A 19902-nucleotide genomic window follows, 5' to 3' on the forward strand; every position below is an offset into this window, starting at 1 on the left:
GAGCAGTACCAGGACAGGAACCTAGGCCTCCCAATCTGGCCAGGGCTGCTTCCACCTTTTTAAGGGAAAGTTGTAATCAGTCCTCTTAAATACCCTGCAGGGCCTGTGAGGAAAGAACACCTGGAAGCCTTATTCACTCCTACGTGTGTTTGTGGGATAGCGTTTATGAACAATGTATTTCATCTCCAATGGCTTAGTTTCCAGTACTAAATGGAAAGTGAGGCAGATGCCAGGGTCTTATGTTAGAATTGAGAGAAAGGGGTTCTCATGGCTTCTTTAAGGGACCAGGGTCTTCCATCAAGAGAAAAGGCTGTGTGGTGAGTGGGGCTGTGGCCGATGTGGGGAGTACAAATATCTCTTTGATACAGTGTTTTCGTTTCCTTGGGTGTATACCTAGGAGTGGGGTTGCTGGAGCATCAGTGGTTCTATTAGTAATTTTTTGAGGGTAACGTGATGGTCCTAGAGGACACTACACTAAGTGAAATAAGTCAGACACAGAAAGACAAACACTATATGGTATCACTTATGCGTAGAATCTAAAAAAGCCAAACTCATACAAACAGAGTAGAATGGTGGTTACCTGGGGCTGGGGGAGGGAGTGTGCAATGGGGAGATGTTGGTGAAAAAGTGCACACTTCGAGTTGGAAGATAAATAAGTTCTGAGGATCAAATGCAGAGCACAGGGATGATAGATAGTAATGCTGTGCTATATAAAGTTACTAAGAGAGTAGACCTTAAATAGTCTCACCCCAGAAAGAATGGTGACTATGTGAGCAATAGGGCAGTTAGCTAAAGCTAGGGTGGTAATCACATTGCAATATATGAACGGGTCAGATCAACACCTTGTACACCTTAAAAAACATTGTGTCAATTATATCTCAATAAAGCTGGGGGAAAAAAAGGAAAAAAAGACTCTACTGTAATTTATTGTAGCATCTGAAAGCATTAAGGCCAAGGGGTAACTAACTCTCCTGGTTTGCTTAGGATCAGGAATTTCCCAGGAAACTGAAAATTTCCAGTGCTAAACCTGGGAAAATTCTGGACACACTGGAAAAAGTTACTCACCCGGGTGTGACGGGAAGAACATCTAATCATTGCATAGCTGAAGTCACCTGCACACACGTGCACACATGTGTCGACATACCCATGTGGCCATAATACATGATTCATTGGTCTGACCTTAAAATGTTAGCCACCTTCTTAGTGCCCTCTACACCTGCTCACGAAGAGATAAGAAGATTCTAAAATGCTTTGGCTACAATCTTATTCAAAGTTTGCAAATATATAAATGTCCGTTCCCCGTATCATAATTTGCCAATGGTTTTACACTGTTGACCACATGAGACATATAGCACCAAAGTTTCGGAAGTGAAGGAGAGATTTCATCATTATTCACGCTTTTCAGAATTTTAATGATTCAGTCAAGGGCGACGATAGACTCTCCAAATCACAGTGTGTCTAAAAATTCTTTCTTCCTGGGTAGCAAAGCCCATCTGTTTTAAAACTGTGAGGGAGCTGCTGACACTTTATTAAGCTGTTGTTTGACTTAAATTGCAGTTATCTAATGTGACACTTCCCCTCAGCTCCTGCTTTCCAAAGTGCAGTAACCATAACTACTTCTTATCTGGGAAATTGCACACGGCTGCTCCTCCCCTTGATTAATACACAGAGTCGATATTTTTGCTTTATTTGAAAGCATCACAGTGTGTGGCTCTGTTTCTTGGGTATTTACTTTCTCTTTCTCTCTTTCCCCCTCTTCTCCTGCTGTTAGAATGGATACACTGAAATTCTATTTCTAGAGTGAGGAAGAAACCCATGTTTGGAGGAAGTCTTGTTTGCTGGCTACTTAAAAATCTCTGTTGATCACAACTTGCAGCATCCAAAGACATATTTGCCATTGCAGGTGTCAAGATGATACAGAACAGGGAAATCTAGACCTGGTTACTTGACTCTTCAGTGAAGAAAACTTCCTGAAGTTTGGCGCCATTCTTCTTTCTGACTTTCTGGTTGTCCTGCACATCAGTCTACCTTTCCTGGGCCATGAATTCATATCCCCATTGTCTCCTACCTACTTAGACAAACTCAGTGAGAGGTGCTCTAAATGTCATGGTGTAGCTGAGCCACTAGGTCTAAAAGGAACTTCTGTGAGAAACAGTTTCCAAAGGAATCATTAGATTCTAGAGTTGGAGTCTCAGTTCCATGCTCTTGGTACTTATTCATGTGTTTTCATTTTATTTTATGTATATTTTCCTAGTTTACTTTCAGCCATTGTGCTCAGAAGAAAAATGAGAGACATAAGATAAAGAAGAGTAGTAGCACCGGAAGGCCCAGAGAAATCAACATTCTACATCTGTAAACGTTTGAGGTCTTCCCTTCTCTTCCTCATCTGAGATCCATTTTCTTCTCATTCACCTAGTCCAAGCCGTCACTCGCTGTGCTGGTGGTAGAGCCCTGAACACCAGTAGCTGTTAGGGGCTCTCCAGGTAAGAAAATGAAGAAGAAGGCTGCGAGGCCATGGGCATGTGAAAGCTGGGTGTTGGGGTTCAGGACAGAACCCAGGAAATCTCATGGATCAGGGGAAGTAGATTTTCAGGAGAAGGAAACTGCTGTTGCCCAGAGTTAATTCCCCGAGTGTGTTTGGTGGTATTGGAGCATGTGTGAGTGAGATTTAAGAGCAAGGAAGGTTGTCCGCTGAAGAAACAAGAGGGCTACCAAAGTGAAAAGTCCCCAAACAAATGCAGCTAAACCATAGATTTCTTATTGTTTATTCCCAGTTATCGTGAAGCCTAAATAACTTAGTGTAGATGTCATGTTTCCCTTGCAGTAAGTTTTACTTGTTTGCAATAGATGATTCTACACAAGCCTGGTTTCTGCATGTGGCCTCCCAAATGGGTGGGCCTCCGGGATGATGTATTTTGCAGGTTCATGCTCCAGTGGCAAAGAGATTCTTCATATGCCCAAGTCTCCAGAATGCTTCCCACATGTCCTATCCATTCAGACCTCTTTTATAGAAAGAAATGATTACGAGAAAGGAGGAGTAGGGAAGGGAGAGAGCAGGCAATCCTCCATATTTCCTGTTTTGATCCAACCTTGCAGACTTTCTGAAATGACTACAACCAGATCACCCACAGGACAAGGCTTAGCAAGAACTAATAGGACATTCTGATTCCACATCAAATCCCTACTCTTGGCTTTGGCTGAAACTCCATCCATTTGGATAATTGTAGACTCAAAGGCTTGCTATATAAATATAATGAGTTTAGTATAAAAGGCTTTTTGACAAAGTCCAAATGATGGAATCAAACTGTATCACATTTTAATGGGGGTTTGGGGGTTTGGGGGTAAGTGGGAAATAAAGGCACTTCCTGGACAGAAAGTAGGGGAAATGAAAAGCTAGTGGTTCTAGGGATCTCAGTTAAGCTTTAGGGATTTATCTATCTCTTCTTCATTTGGACTGGTTTATTGAAGTTCAAGGCAAAAAGTGACCTTAATGTTCAGCACAGTCATTTTACTAAGGAGGATCATGTGCCCCAGAGGTGAATGCACTGTCAAAGTTCATGTAGCTGGTCAGCAGCAGAAAGGGGATCTAGGACCAGGTCTCCTGATTTGCTATCCTGTATTCTTCTCATTGTAACACATTGTTTCCAATGTCTGGGATGGAGAAATGAAAACCATGGGCCATATTCCCCATCAAGGCTCTGCACAGAGGGTGACAGCAAAGATGAGTGTGGAAGGTAGTGAGTTGGGAAGCCTTAAAAAAAGAGCAGCCTCCTCAGCTGTCTTCTAATTCTACCTCTTCCTGCCAATTCTCCCCAGGATCTGGTATCTGTAACTGCTCTGTGGACTTAATGTGACCCTATTTGCAAATGTTCAAGGTTTTTGTGCTTTAATTCTGGCCTAAATTTTATGAATTTAGGAATACTTATTCTAGTTGAAATTTTTTTTAAAAATTCTGATTTTGTCTGAATAATTGTGTTCTGATTTGTCTTCCCCTTGCTTTTTCTTCTTCTTTTTCCCCCCTGAGATTTTTCTGTTAGGTTCCACTTTTCAAATTAGAAAGAAATCCATTTCTTTCAAAATTTCCCAAGCTCCTTATTTTCCCATCTCTGTTGAGTAGCAGAGTCTGAAAACTTGACATAAAATGAACGGAGACCTGACTGCCAGGAAGTCCATGGGGAGAATGCCTCTCAGGTCCACGCAGGCTCTTGGTTGCATGATGGATACCACTCTAACGAGGATCCCAAGGTGCTGTTCATCTCGGCACTATTCGGTCACGTAATCCGAGGCAATTAGCTTACGCTCTGTTCCTAAATCTCTTCATCTAAGAGTGCTAACAGCTCAGATAGCTATCAAACTCACCGTGTTGCAAAAAGAACATGTAGAAACCACAACACAATCATAGGTTTAGTGGTGCTGTACAAGTATTAGATACTGCGTGATTGGATCCTACATTTTTATGCTTTGAGAACCTCAAAGGTCTACTGAAAATGGTTAAGTTTAACCCAGATTTTATTTTAGAAAACAAGTTAATTTTTTTAAGAACACATGTTCTTAAAAAATGAGATATCTAATTATTTCAAACCAAGAAAAATGGTTCTGTTTCAGACTTCTCTAGAAGTCTCTGCCCTCTTGGAGTATTATAATATTGCTTATTGCTCAATAGTCCCCTGGGTGCCGCAGCGAATTTAGTAAATTGACAGAGTGTTATGGGGCAGATGGATGGCCCATTTGCTGGACTACCAATGAGAGGGTTCATAGTGGAGCAGGGGCTTGCAATTTGTGTCTCAGAAACATATCACTTTTGGATGTTCAGGTAGATCCAGGATTTGAACCTTTACATTGTGCTCTGGAGTCCATGCCTTTAATCACTATGGTGCCTATGAACTTGGAAACAATGTTGAGTGTGCATTAATGGGCCTCCTGTTGGAAATGGAGAGAACTGGGAGGAAGCTTCTGCAGAGCCAGGAAAACAGGTGAGGAAAACTGGAAGTAGACAGTGGGAATAATGTGGAGAAGAGGGAGTCTAGAGCTGATATAGCACCACTGATGCCATCTGTGGCCTGAGAAAGACTGCACCGCATCAGCTTTCAATGAAAGAGACCCCAGTTTGCTATTTTGATTGTTTGTGTTTTATTTAAAGCTGAAAAGTCTTAAGCATTTATCCAAAAGCCTGTTTAAATTTTTTTTAGCACTTTAATTACAAAAGGATGGAAGAACCCCCAAGAGAAACTGGCTCATAGTTTTTAAGGCTCCTTCCAGCCTCACTCTCCTATGCATTTAAAGCATGGCTGCTCTGAGGGGCCAGTGACCAATAGACAGACTGGAGACAGACGTATACAGATGAGCTTCTCAATGTACACCCTTGACGCAGATCTCGACCCGCAAGATCCACTGTTGAGGTTTCAGTATTCCAATACACATACACACAGACTACAGAGGTAGAGGTCCTGTGGGGGAAAAGGGGCGGCGTGGCCACTCTCTCAAGAGGAGAGTGCTTCTGAGCACCTCAGCCACTCGCTCAAAGGGGGAGCACCAAGACCCTTGCCTTGACAAGCTTTTATTGGTTTTCCAGGCTCCTAAAGTCAAAGAAGGTCCTCTTTTACTATGCAAAGGTTTGTTTTGGGTGGTTATCTTTGCAGACACAGGAGAGGGTGTTGCTGAATACATCAAAGGAGGACATTTGCAATGTAAAGGGAGAAGTGGTCCAAAGGGCTAGGTTCTATACCTGGAAGGTCTAGCCCAGATTTTAGGAAGATAAAGATACTCAGTAAACATTTGCTTGCCTCAGGGTGAGGGAGTTTTTACCAAGAGCAAGTCTCATAGCAGTCTAGGTACAATGCAGGCCTGATTTCCCACTGGAGAACTTATCTATGGACATGGGTCCTGCCCGCCAACCTCGCTTCCTACTGGCTTCTTCGAGTCGGGGCTGAGCCACATTTCCCACACTTGGAACGGTTCCCCACACACCCTCACCTTGGTAAGGCTGCCCATGGTCAGGTCTTTTAAATACAGAGCTCAGATATATTTTAGCCTTTGGTTGTTACTTTTTCAAAACGAGTTTATTATTTATGTGTGAATTATGTTACTGAGTTTTTGACACGCTGGCTTTACATTTTTATGCCATCATGTTGTTGAAAGTTCTTCAATTGCTTTTATGTTGATCAGAAGTCATTCTTCTTATAAACAAATTTTTCTCATATTCTCTTTAGTTTCTTCATGTCTCTTTCATATTTAATTCATGAATACATCAGAAATCTATTTTGGATCATGGTATGAGAATTTCCTCACCTGATTTTTCTAGTCTATTTATTGAATAATTGATAGCTTTTTATATATTTTAGGATCTGCATCAGATCCATCTCTCCTTTTCCATTAATCCAGTTCTTGCACAAATATCATGCTTCTTAATTATTATAGCTTTAAAATATATTTTCATATTTATTTATAAAAGTCCCACTTCCTGCTCTTTTAAAAATTTAATAATTCTTATTCTGTTGGGTGCAATTATTTAAATTTTAATGCTCTTTATTTATATTATATATTATTTATAAGAGATATAACTAGGTATATTCTAAAGATCTAATAATGGCTTGGCTAAGGCAGGGTGGATGAAGGAGTAACTCTTGGACCACTCACTTTGATGTCCCCAGAAGGATGATAGAACATTCCATGTGACAGACATAAGGGGGTGAAATTGGGAGGTGGGTGGATGGGGGACTGTGGGGGAGAGTGCAGGAAGGTGATTGAGGGGTATAGAAATGAAATATTCAGTTTTATGCATGCTGAAACATCCAAAAAGATAATTCATTGGGCAGCCCCAGACTGACCATTGATTTGGAAGATGTCAACACTGGGTGCTAGATGAAGCCATGGGTTTGCATGGCTTCCTCCCCTGAGTGTGAAGGGCTCAGGGAGCTCTGAGAAACACATTCAAGAGGCCAGTGATCCAAGGAAGAGGACTGAGGAGAGGTAGGGTGGAAAGTGGGAAGAGAGTGGTCACACCAGGACCATGGAAAACACAGGAAGGTGCACAGGCAAATACCACTGAGAGGACAGACCAGATGAAGAATGAAGAGTGGCTGTTTTATTCAACAACATTGAAGCTATTGGAGGAATAGTAGAGAAAATGGGAGAAATACAATATTTTAAAGAATATTGGTTAAGAAATTTGTACTTTTAAATAAATACATGCTGTTCAGAATAAAGCAGCTCTCCAAGTCAAAAGCAAGATAAAGTTAAGGGCACATATTATACATAGGACATCATTTCCCGTGTGTTTTGCATTTATTCCCAATCTAAGAGATGAACTTGAAACAGACCCCAGGGCAGGAAACCTTTGGGATGCACAGGGGAAGCAAATGCGAAAGCACTCTGTACAGCTTCAGGGGAGTGTTGCATGTGGAAACAGATTTCAGCGTTGCAGACAGAGGGGAGAAAGTAGAGAGACCTGGCTCAGGCTGAGGAGTTCATCTGGGCTCGTCAGATGGCCTGGCAGCCACCTGTCTGCAGGCCACAGCAAACACTTGCTGGATGACAAACTGTGAATACTGTCCATCTCCTGGGGCTCTTGGGTGATCAAAGCTTAAGGCTACTTTTCTTACATTACCATTGCCACGCCAACTTCCTTTTCCTTATTTTTAGCTTGATTTATCTTTTCATCCCTCTGCTTTTAAACTTTCAATAGATAGTATTGTATCATATGTTGTATTTTATTATGTTATATTTTATTATCAAACTCTTTGTATCATTACATTATCACACTTTCTGCATCAGGCTTTGCTTAGCAAATGTTAAAAATCCGTCGATAGGGACATTTCCACAGCCCAGCCAGGGTGAGCTCACAATGAAGTAAAACACAAAACACAGGGAAATTGATCTACTAGAATATGTGCCCTTAGCTTTATCTTGCTTGTGACTTGGAGAGCTTCTTTATTCTGAACAGCATGTATTTCTTTAAAAATACAAAGTTCTTAACTAATGTTTTAAAAATACTGTATCTCACTCATTTCCTCTATTTCTTCTTCTGAAACTATTTTCTAGTCATATGTTGGTCCTTCTTATCTTATGTATGTTACATGGTTCCTGATGATGTTTTCATGTCTATATCTACACATACATACATGTATATACAAACACATATATGTATATAGGTAGTTAAAAAATTTTTGTTGAAGTAATACATATGCAATGTTTAAAAGCCAAATGGTTTGACAGACTTATGCCAAGATAAATAGTTCCTGCCTCACACTAGATTCCTACTCCCAAACACACAATTCCAACTCTTAATTGTTTCTTCTAATATTTACCTCTGTATTTCTACAATATGCTGCTGCTGTTATTGGATTTCCAGGTTTCTCTATCATGTATTCGTTACTACTAGAGAAGATGAGGAGTTAGTTCTCTTTTATATCTTCTTTGATGCACTCCTTCCTCCCATTATCTTTCAACTTTTCCATGCAAGTTTTCCTTTCTACTGTTAAATTTTTATTTTCCAAAAGATTATTTTTGTTTCCCAGTTGTTTTCTTTTTAATTGTCTTCTGTTCTTATTTAATGCATGTGTTGTCTTTTCTTGTAACTGAAAGTATTAATAATAAGGTTGTTGTTGGGTTTTTTTTTTTGCTTCTACTCATTGATTCTGTTTCATTAGCATTCCTTTTCTGTTTTCTTTTCTTTTTGACACTCAGAGTTTCCAATCAACTTTTTAATTATCGCTTTTCAAAATGAACCTAGCCAAAAATTACCAGACAGTGGAGAAAAAGTATTTTATACCACAAAGGGTAGAAATTTCTCTTGAGTTGCTCAGTTTCCCAGTGGGGACATACTGCACTTTCCTGCCCGAGAGGTGGAATTTGGCTGCTAATGTCCTCAAAGTTAAATGCAGGAAGGTGTGGGGCCTCACCTTACAGTATGCAGAACTTCACTTACCCCCTCAATTTCTAGCATGGGCCTGGCCCAAAGTTTAGTTGGGTTTTGCTAAATCCAGACTCTATCTGGTTCAGCTTCTACAGAATACTTCCTGCTAGGGATGAGAGGGGAACTGGATCCAGCCTTTACACACTGTTTTTCAGCCAGTTCTATTTAGAATTCTGCGAACACCTCTACTCTCAGACACGCCAGCATAAATCTTCTGGCTTTATGGCTTGCCATTGTTGGCTTAGGTTTGAGCTTTCTCTGGGCATAACACTTATTACTAACCTTTTATTACTGCATGTCTTCTCCCATTCCATTTGTCCTTTTGGGTTTCTGCCTTTTTTTAACCACTATCCTTTTGGTGGAATTTTCAGGAAAGAGGGGTAATAAATATTTATATTAAAGGCTCCATGTTTAACTGGAAACCCTCTTAAAAAAAAAAAAGACAACTCTTTATCTCCCTGTGCTGCATTACGGATAATTTGTTCAGTTCTAGAGTCATCAGTTGGCTAATTCTCTCTTCAAACAGTCTAACCTGCTGTTTGAGTTTTTATTTTTAATGGACATATTTTGCTCTTCTGGATGTTCTATTTTACCTGTTAGAAAAATATGCCTCTTTCCCCCATGTTTCCTTATTCTTTCATTATGATTATTTTCTTTTATCTTTCTGTGATTTTAAACAGATATACTTTGTTTTTCTAATCTCTCAAGCCCTTGACTTTGCTGATTCTGTTTTCTTTTTTTTTTCCTCTGGTTTTGTGATAGCTGACTCACTATTATGGTGAATCATTTCCCCCTCTGGTTTTTAATTTTTGATAATGAGCTCATCTTTAGTGGAAAACTCTTTCTTTCTGTGGGAGGCCCTGAGATATAGAAGGAACCTGACAGAGGGTTTTTGCATTTTCTCCTGCTGGTAACCACAGAGGTTTACTTGTCTGGGATTTGTTGGTGTTATTTTTTGAGCTATCTATATTTTTTGGATATTATTTAGACTCCACACCTATACTGTATACAAAATTACTGTTTTGATTGCTCACTGGAGAATAATATTGTTTTCACCCAGATCTCCAGGCAGTGATAAACCTCCTGGCCACTTTCTTGGGCCAGTAGGAAGATGTCTCTTACTGCTGTTTGTGTTGGTTATTAAGCTATGGGCTCTCAGCTTTAAACCCTTTCCTTCTAGACTCTGTTTTGTGATGTCAGGACTGGGATTCTGCAAACCACATCTTTCCGTTCCCATCTAGCTGTCTTTCAGCATTGGCCAGTAGGGGGCTCAGAGTGAGAATGGAAAACAAAAGGAGAGAGAAGAGACCACTTCCTGTCTGCTCGCTGTTCCTCAAGCATCACCTTCTCAAAGGCTCATCGTCTCAGGGATGGCGTGGTTCTAGTTTCTAGCTTCTTCACACACCACTCATGGCAGCCTCACCCCAGAGATACCAATACAAGCTGGGCAGCACTCCTTCTTTAGAGCTTTGGGTCTTTGGTCAGCAAAGACCTGCCCTGCCTCCCCCCATGTTCTAGGTCTAATAATCCCACTCCTGGGTGAGAACATTTGGGGCCAGATGAAGAACCATGTGTTGAGAAGCTTTTAGGATGGCTCCCAATCATTTTCGTCTTCTGGTATTCATGCCCTTGTGTAATTCCCACCCCTTGAACATGGGCTGGACCTAACAAACAAATAGAATGCAGCCAAAATGATGGGAGGCTATGTTTACAGAAAGCTAAAGCTGGCTTCCACCTTTCTTGTCCTCTCTCACTCTCTTGCTTGCTTGCTCTGATGGAAGTTGGCTGCCAACGGGGAGCCCCAGTGGTGAGAAGCTGTGAGAGACTTCTGGCCAATACCCAATAATAAACCAAGGCTCTCAGGCCAACAGCTCATGTGCAACTAAATCCTGCCAGCAGCCACACAAGTGATCTTGGAAGCAGATCCAGCCCCAGTTGACACCCTGATTCAGAGACCCCCAGATAAATCACATTCAGATGCTTGACCCACAGAAACTGTGAGATAATAAATGTTGTTTTAAGTAGAGAAGTTTTGGGGCAATTTGTTAACATTAATAGGTTACTAATACTACCCTGCTTCTGATAACAGATTAACTTTTTGCTGGAGACAGAAGAGCTTCAAAGGGGCTGACTTGCTGTAGAGCTAACAGGGTCTAAGACCTCTGTCTCTAGCTCCCGAGGGTCCAAGACCTCAGCACCTCTGCCAACATGGGCATTAAAACTGTGGCCCTGTGCTCATGTACCAGATATCCATCTCACGGCATCATGTCCCTACAAGCTCCCTCTTAGTTTCTGGCTGCGTGGAAAAATTCCCTTTACTTTTGAACTTTATTATGTACTGGTAAACATTCTGTAATATTTACCCAAGATTTCTCTGTGTTTGAGGAAGGAACAGACATCCCTCCCCATCCTCCCAGTTATCCTCATGGCCAGAAATCCAAAGTCAAGCATAAGACTGTGGATATTCACACATAACATCAGGAAGTCTCTGTAATGTAATTATCCACATTTAAACAGATTGGTCTTTACCAAGTTGTTAAAACACAAACTCTAGTTCATAGTACGAATGATCTCCCAGGATGAATGCCGTTAGGACAATCTGGTGGCTTAATTGCTTCCTCACTGATGACTTATGACTTGGAACAGCTAGAAAAGTAAGGTATCAAAACAAATACTTGAAGGCCAAGGATAAAAAATGTTAATAATTAGTAACGGCTAGAAGCAAACTTAATTCTCAGTGGGCCCATCATACCAGCTACTTAATGCAAATTAACAAATGGCATTTTAATGTAAAGGACTTGAAAGATAATATTCCAATTTTCCAAGTAAGATCAATATTTCAACAAACAATAATGTGTTGGAGAAAGGAATTTAGAACTTGAGCAATAACTTTATTTCAGAGATAAGTGAAGTGTTACATGAGGTTTATATCTGTGAATCCAAAATTAGACCAGATTGGAGTTAGGTGTCACATAAAAATGAAAGGTGTAAGCAATAGCTGATCACTAAGTGGTAAAATTAGTTTTACAACACTAGATAATGAGGCAATCTCTTATTTACTTGAAGGATTATGAAGGATTATTCTGAAATAAGATGGTGTTGCTTTGAATTGTTGGATCTTGTGTAGTAGATAAAATTTTAATAAATAAAGAACAAAACAGCATGTCAGTTTCTGGCACTGGGTTGCTCTGGATGGATATTTTTTATGTGAAGTACAGAAACACACCCCTATATTCAGACTGTAGCCTCACTGTGGTCAGGAGTGACATCATTTTTGTGGCTGGCTTATGTAAATTGATGGGGGGAAAACACCACTCAAAGCTGGTAACTCCCATTTGTGCAGTGCCCTGCAGTTGACAAACCTATTCCCACACATTTTCTCATTTGATTCTTAAAACAAGCCTGTTGTAGGTATTCTTGGACTCATTTGATAGATAAGGGAATTGCAGGATTGCAACTTCCCTGGGGTCATATAATTTGCAAATGCAGAATTCCTCCCTGGACGTCAAGTGTATTACCATGCTCAGTGATTCCTGTCTTTCTTTCTATCTTTTTAAAATCGTTGACACTCTTACAGATGTGCCCATTTTCCTCCCTTTGTCCACCTCCACTGATGCCCCAGCTCCTGTCCCTCTGGCGGTCCCCACACAGCTGTCTGTGTCTATGAGTAATGTCCATATGCCCTTTGGCTAATCCCTTCACACTTTCCCATCCAGTCCCCCCTCCCCTCTGTTGTCAGCCTGTTCCACGTGTGTGAAATAAGCCAGTCAGAAAAAGACAAATTCCATATGATCTCACTTATATGTGGTATCTAATGAACAAATAAGCTAACAAAAATAAAAATAAAAACAGAGGTAGAGTGATTTCTATTGCCCCACTCGCTCAGTTCCTTAAAGGGTGTCTGGGTTTGGGTCTCTAATGATTGGCAAAGCCAGATGAGTGGCCTCCCTTACCATTCTTTAGCACTTGAAAGCTGTCCTAGCATTTGTTTACAGTCTTTTATTTAAACTTGTTCTTTATCAGCGGAATTCTAATGCAACTTCAAGACAGTGGACTAAAACAACTTCTTCTTTAGCAAGTTCTGTACTGTTCTTATCTGCGTATTATTTTCTTACACCGATTAAAGAAAAAAATACTTTTCTTGAAGTATACCCTGCATCCAGAAAAATTTCATGCAATAAGTTTTTAATAGAACATGCCCATGTATTCAGGGCCCCTGGAAAGAAACAGGAAGTTTCCAGCACGTCAGAACCCCTCTTATGTCCCCTTTTGGTCACCACTCCTTCTAAAGGTAATCTCTGGCCTGACTTCTAATGACATGTGCAGGCTTTGTCTGTTTTAATACTTATATAAATAAAATCTTTTGTGTTTGGCTTCTCCTCCTCAACAGTATGTTTGGGAGTCTCATCCATGTTGTAGAATGTTCATTTTCAATGCTGCATAATATTCCATTGTGGGGGCTTTATTATCCTATTACAATATTATTATTATAAATAAAAGAATATATTATAATAGAGTGACAGCTAATAGACAAATACTTTAGAATAGCTGTGTTTATCCATTCTATAGATGGTGGGTATTTAGGTGGTTTCCAGTTTTTGGTAATTATTAATAGTTCTCTTGTAAACATTCTAGAACAGGTCTTTTGATGAACATAGGAACGCAATTTTTTCAAGGGGCTAAATGTGACCCAATTCTTGAATACTGACATTCTTCCACTGGCAGAAATAAAAATATGTAAAGACTATAACTCTTCATTTATATATTTTATGTTAATAATCTGAATCATAATTTCTGAAAGGACAAGATCTCCTGGATTTGAAATTTACCCCTCATGCTGAAATATTGACATTAACTTTGAAGAAAATATTTGCTGACTTACAGAGACGTAAACTGAGTGCCAGTCGGGATGACTCAGACTGGAAACACACACACCTTCGTCCCTTGGACTTCGTCAGTTTACCATTTGTTATCATTCAGACTGGAACTCAACTGATGCTTCTTTAATTCAGCAAACATTTCTTCTGAGGTAATGCCCATTAATATTTCAATATAAGAAGTAAGTTTCAGATTCAATACCTACTCATCAAATATGTTAGAAGTTATGTTTATGTGTATAACGCGTAAGATAATTGCAAATGGATCTTATCTAGAAATAAAAACAAGCCACCTTAAGAAAGTTTCTTTAGGATTATAAACTGTGTCAGCAGGTCTGAGTTGGTGATACTTTACTATAATAAACAATTTTTTATAAGTAATACTACATTCTGTCATTTCAAATTATCTGACTTAGACGTGGCACTGGTCTAGATGAATAACTGTAGCTTGCATATAAAGACAGAATACTAACCGGATGTAGAACTTTCCCCCAATTAATCAAGGGAACACAGATAATAAGGTAGTCCTTATCCCGTTTAAATATTCACTGAGCAATTTGTGTGTGGAAGTCCCAGTGTAAACTCTGAAGTGCCCCCTCAGGGATCGTTACTAGCGATCCTGCCACTCACGTCCTCTCCCCTCCCCCACCCCGTTCTGTCCTAAATGCTTCTTCTGCAGAGATACAAACATGCAGTTTGGTCATTTCCAACGTTTTCTCCCTAAACACCCTCTTTCCAATTTTTGCCTTGCTTTAGTACTCAGCCCCTTGGCTTAGCAAAAGTTCTTTTTTGACTAAGCCAGGCTCTCTTCAAAGGAATTCTCCTGGCACCGCCTATGAATAAAGCTTTTCTTCCTCTGCTAGGCAACAGATTAGAAGAAGTGTTAATTGTGAGAAGTATCTGGTGCCCTGAGAGCACAGAAAAGAAGCCTTAAAGCTGCTCTGGGAGGCGGAGGGGTGGGGAGCTGAGGGAGAGAAGACAGAAGGGACGATAATTCTAGACGAAGTAATCTTTAGACCAAGAGCCTGAAGGACGGTATATGCGGTGGTGTTGGGTATGAGTTAGCCTGTCTGCAGTGGGCATAAAGAGATGTGTGTGGGACACCAGATGAACCTAAAGCAGAGATTCTCCCCTTTGGCTGCTCGTTGGAAGGTCCTGGGCCAGCATTTCTCTCTTGCCACAGCAATGGCATGTAACAACCACACAACTGCCCTGGTGCTCAGCAGTGAATGTTTGTTGTCACTCATCTGAGGTGGTTGGAGGGGTGACTCTGTGAGACAGAGATTTAGTAAAATGAATCATGTTCTTATCAATCTACATGCACAGCCAGGGGACTCAAACCTTAGAGGAGGCAAACAGGGGAGAAGGCTGGCTGTGGACTCCTGCATACTTGAGGGCAAAGCCTGGCCCCCCACAGCTGAGGTCTGAGCTCTGTGGTCCTAGATGAGGTATTTATATACTTCTTCATCTCTAAAATGAGAACAACAACAACACGCACCTCATAGGACTGTTTTGAAAGTAAAATTGAGATAATACATGAAAATGCTGGACACAGTGCCTGGCCTGTAGTTAGCCCTCAGTCAGCGGAGGCCTGTTGCACATGCTGAGTTAGAGAGTAAAATTCTTAATGGCTCTCTATTTAGTTTTTCTCTGTAAGTATTTGGAGAATTGGCCATTTAGAATAAAACCAATAACATATAGTGCATTAAAATTCATAAAGTGCTCTCATATACCTTCTTTGATCAACATAGTAATCTGGGTGATAAATAAGAATGAGAAAATTGAGGTTCAGAAATGTTAAAAGTTTCACACAAGGTTATTCAGCTAATACAGCTCACAGATGGAATTCATCTCATGGCTAGATTATAATCATGTTCCGGATATTTAAATTGGAAGTTTAGAGTGTGAGGCCCCAGCAATGCACACGCTGACTTTCCCTTCAAAGTTCCCCCCAGAAGAGTAGGGGGTAGGATCAGACAACCTGGGCTCACATCCCCATGGCCTCCTAAGTGTGGAGGGCTCAGAGGGGTTAATAGATGGAGCATATAAACAACCAACATTTATTTTTCACATTTCTGGGGCCGAGAATTCCAAGATCAAGGTGCCAGCACATCCGGTGTCTGGAGAGGAGCTGCTTCCTTCCAGATGGCATCTTCTCCCTGTGTCCTCACAGGCCTTTTCTCTGGTGTGCAGGCACGGAGAAAGTCCTCTGGTGTCCTTTCCTCTTCCTCTTAGGGCATCAGCCCTCTGCGATGAAGGCCCCACCATTACGATATCATTTCATCTTAATTACTTTCTTAAAGGACGTATCCCTAAATACAGTCACATTGGGGGTTAGAGCTGCAACATATTAATTTTGGAAGGGACATAGTTCAGTCTATAACACTGTTCTAGTAACACACATCACTTGAGTAAGCTCTTAGTGAAAATCTAAACTCCCAAGAAAAATAATCTCATTGGACCAGCTTGGGTCATGTGGCCATATGTAGTCTATCTAACTGTTTCCAGGGGATTTGGAAATACCATCATGGGTGAAGGCAGGGCTGGCGGAAGGGGGGCACTGAAAGTCAGGCAGACATATGTATGCCATATGCACTTGACCCCAATGTGTCAATGCTTAGATGCATGTGGGTGGAAAGAGGAATTCGACCCACTTAGTTTATGTTCTGTGTGTACTGATGCACCTTGCTATGTCTGGGACTAAGAATATAACATCCTGGGTTGTGGAAGCACTTCTCCCTTTGAGGGAACCTCCACTAGAAGAGAATACAGTTGTCATTCTCTGAAGGGGTACCATGTTTTACTCTGGGTCATCGGCATGTCATCCACCAGTGTCCTTGGCTTCCTTAGCCTCCTTCTTGGTGAGGAGTTTCTCAGCACACACTGGAAGCCCCAACACGTGCAACGACCAATGAACGGGCCACTTCCATCAGCCGTGGGGACTGTGGAGGAACTGTTGACAGTCCCCCTCAAGTCTGCCCTTCCTAGTGCGTGTCCAGGGGCAAAGTGTACTTTTCAATTGTCAAATTCCAAACACACCCAACCATGCATAAACATGTAACTCCTTTTGCAGAAGTCCTTATAGGTTAATTGGATTTTTTTCTTATTTTGTGTTATGAACTAAATATTTGTGTCCACTTGTGGTGAAGACTTAACTTGAAATGTGAAGGTATTTAAATGTGGGGCCTTTGGGAGGTGATCAGATGTATATGAGGTCATGAGGGTGAAGGCCCCCAAAGGGATTGGTGTCATCATAGGAAGAGAAAGAGCTCAGAGCCTTCTCTCTCTCTGCCACGTGAGGACACAAGGAGGTGGTGGTCCACAAGCCAGCAAGAGGATCCTCACCAGGAACTGACCATACTGTACCCTGACCTTAGACTTGCCAGCTTCCAGAACTGTGAGAAATAAACATCTTTTGTTTAAGCCACAAAATCTACAGTGCGTTTTGTTGTAGCAGTTTGAACACACTAAGACATCTTGGCCTAAAAAGTTGGATGAAGGGCCATCCAAGGAATGATGAGAAAGAAGCCTTTCCTTAATGTGAATATTTGTAGGTCCAATCTGGACATAAGTTTATTCTTATATAATTGGGAAAGTTTTTCTCAGACACAGCTTGCATTTAAAGGTTATTTACATCATCAGAACGTACTCAGATGTGCAAATCAGTGAGGACTGCAGCAATGCTAATGTAAACAGGGAACAGGTGCAGGATGCTGTGAGCGATGACAAGCAGGGGCAAGTGGCTGCGCAATGTCGCATGACAAATGGGAGGGGGATAAAATGAAGACAGAAGAAGAAAGCTTGGCTCTTCGGTCCTTTGTGTATCAGTCAAAGTTCGACCAAATAAACAGAACCTAGGAGATGTATATACATACATGTATATATGTCTGTGTGAGTATATATACCTGTAAAATATTACATGTCATTTATGTTATGCCATATATCATGCCTTATAGCATACATATTGTACTTTTTACATTATGCTGTACATATTAAGTTATAAAATTACACACTATATATTGGGCATTATACATAATATATTGCATATTATAGACAAGGATTTGACCTCATGCAGTTGTGGGAGCAGGATAAGTAGCTTCTGTAAAGCTGTTGTCCCGGAGTCTGATGCTGGAGCTTGAAGTCTACTGTGCAGCCGTCAGGCAGAGAAGATGGTTAGAGACTGGAAGGGAGCAATGTCAAGCTGTGCTCACAGCGCAGACTAGATCCCGTCATGTGTCAGTTCCTATTGCCTCGGACCTTAATGGTGACAGAGGTGTCCTGAAGAAGTCTGACCCTTCATCATGGAGAAAAACACACCCTGGCTCAAAATAGCAGATGCAGCCCCAGGGCTGCCTCAGGGCAATGAGCCTGGACTGACAATGCGAGTCAGCTACAAATGCTTGCCACCTTCCCAATCTTCCAAGAATATCTCCTTTGTGGCACACCCTGACTGGAAACATACAGGGAAGGAGATTCTGACACCCTGCAAACAGACCTCACCATGGCTGTGTGATAAGTTACCCTGAAACTCAGCATTGTAAAATAACCATTTGTCATGCTCATGTCTTCGGTGAGTCAGGAATTCAGATGAGGTTCAGCAGCCACAGTCCGTCTCTGCTCCACAACGTCTGAAGTCCTGAAGGCTGGAGCGATCTGAAGCCTCGTTCACTCGCAGGTCTGGGGGGTGATGCTGGCTGGAGGCCAGGGGCCCGGCTCCTCCCCACACAGGCATCTCCTTACTTGATCTTCTTCACAGAAAGGTAACTGGGTTCCAAGGGCAAACATCCAAGTCAGCGCCAAGGGAAAGCCACATTCTTTATATGACCCAGCCTTCGAAGTCACCTAGAACCATTCCCATCATTTTGTCTTGGTTGGAGCAGTCCTGGCCTCACCAGTTTACTTGGGAGGAAACACAGATGCCACCTCCCAGTGGAAAGACAAGCAACAGTGTTGTAACAAGAGATATGGGGACACATGTATTCACGCAGCCGTTGTTGGAAACATGACCTGCCACAATGACATTGGTGAGTAGACTGTGACCATCCCACGTTATAGAGAAAACCATCCTAGGGTCAGTTGTTTAATTTGGACATTGGTTTTATTCCGACAATGTAGAATAAAAATGGAGGGCTCACTGTGCTCCAAAAAGTTCTGGCACAGGACCAATCCAAGTCTTCCATAGGCTGCGAGGGAGCAAACAGTGAGAAAAGATTCTATTTTGCAGATGCACAAAGACACGTGTTATTACAAGTGTCAAATACCCAACTGAAACTGGCCTGAGACACAAAAAAAGAAGTTTTTGGCTCACATAAGTGAAAATTCCAAGGACTATTTCTGAATTCAGGTAGGAGTTTATCAGGGAATAAGAATTTTGACTGACCCCATATTCCCTGCTGTAGCTGGGCTCCATCATTTTCACTGAGGCTTCCATCCCCACACAGAAGTCTCCATTGACCTTAGGACTTCTAATATCTGATAAAAAGAGCATTGTATTTTCTGACAATGTTGGCAAGTTCTGGGGGATGCTCTGATTGGACTAGCTTGGATTATATGTCAGTTGCTAAACCAATCAAACAACCAGGGAAATGGAAAACTCTTATTAGGTTTCCCTGGGGCTGTCTAGAATTCATAGTCAGCTTGACGCACAGCACGTGAACAGAGCGGAGATTCTACTGTGGTTCAGGAATGTTTCTGAGATGAGATATGGAGCAGAGCAACAATATTCTACTCCAGTGCCCAAAGGAGAAAGATATAATCATTGCTGATATTTCAGTGGTCAATAGCTAATCACCTGTGTTCTCTAATTAAATTTTCCTGTGGGCATCCACACAATTTAATTTAAAATAAAATAGCCAAAACCTCAAGGGAAAAGATCCCTTAAATAAATATAGGAACCCTTTTATTTCCCCAAAGGAAATTTTATACTAACATTAGTTGTAACCTAGTCACTAAGAAAACATCACCTCCTTCCACCCCACCTCATGCATCAGCTCAAGATCTTGGCCTGGGCTAGTCCCTTAGGGCTGCAGTACCAGAATACCACACATGGGGAGGCTTGTATGGCAGGCGTTTATCATCTCAGACTTCTGGAGGTCAGAAGTCTGAGGTCAA

This window comes from Desmodus rotundus, chromosome 1 (assembly GCF_022682495.2).
Source record: "Desmodus rotundus isolate HL8 chromosome 1, HLdesRot8A.1, whole genome shotgun sequence".
Taxonomy (NCBI): Eukaryota; Metazoa; Chordata; class Mammalia; order Chiroptera; family Phyllostomidae; genus Desmodus; species Desmodus rotundus.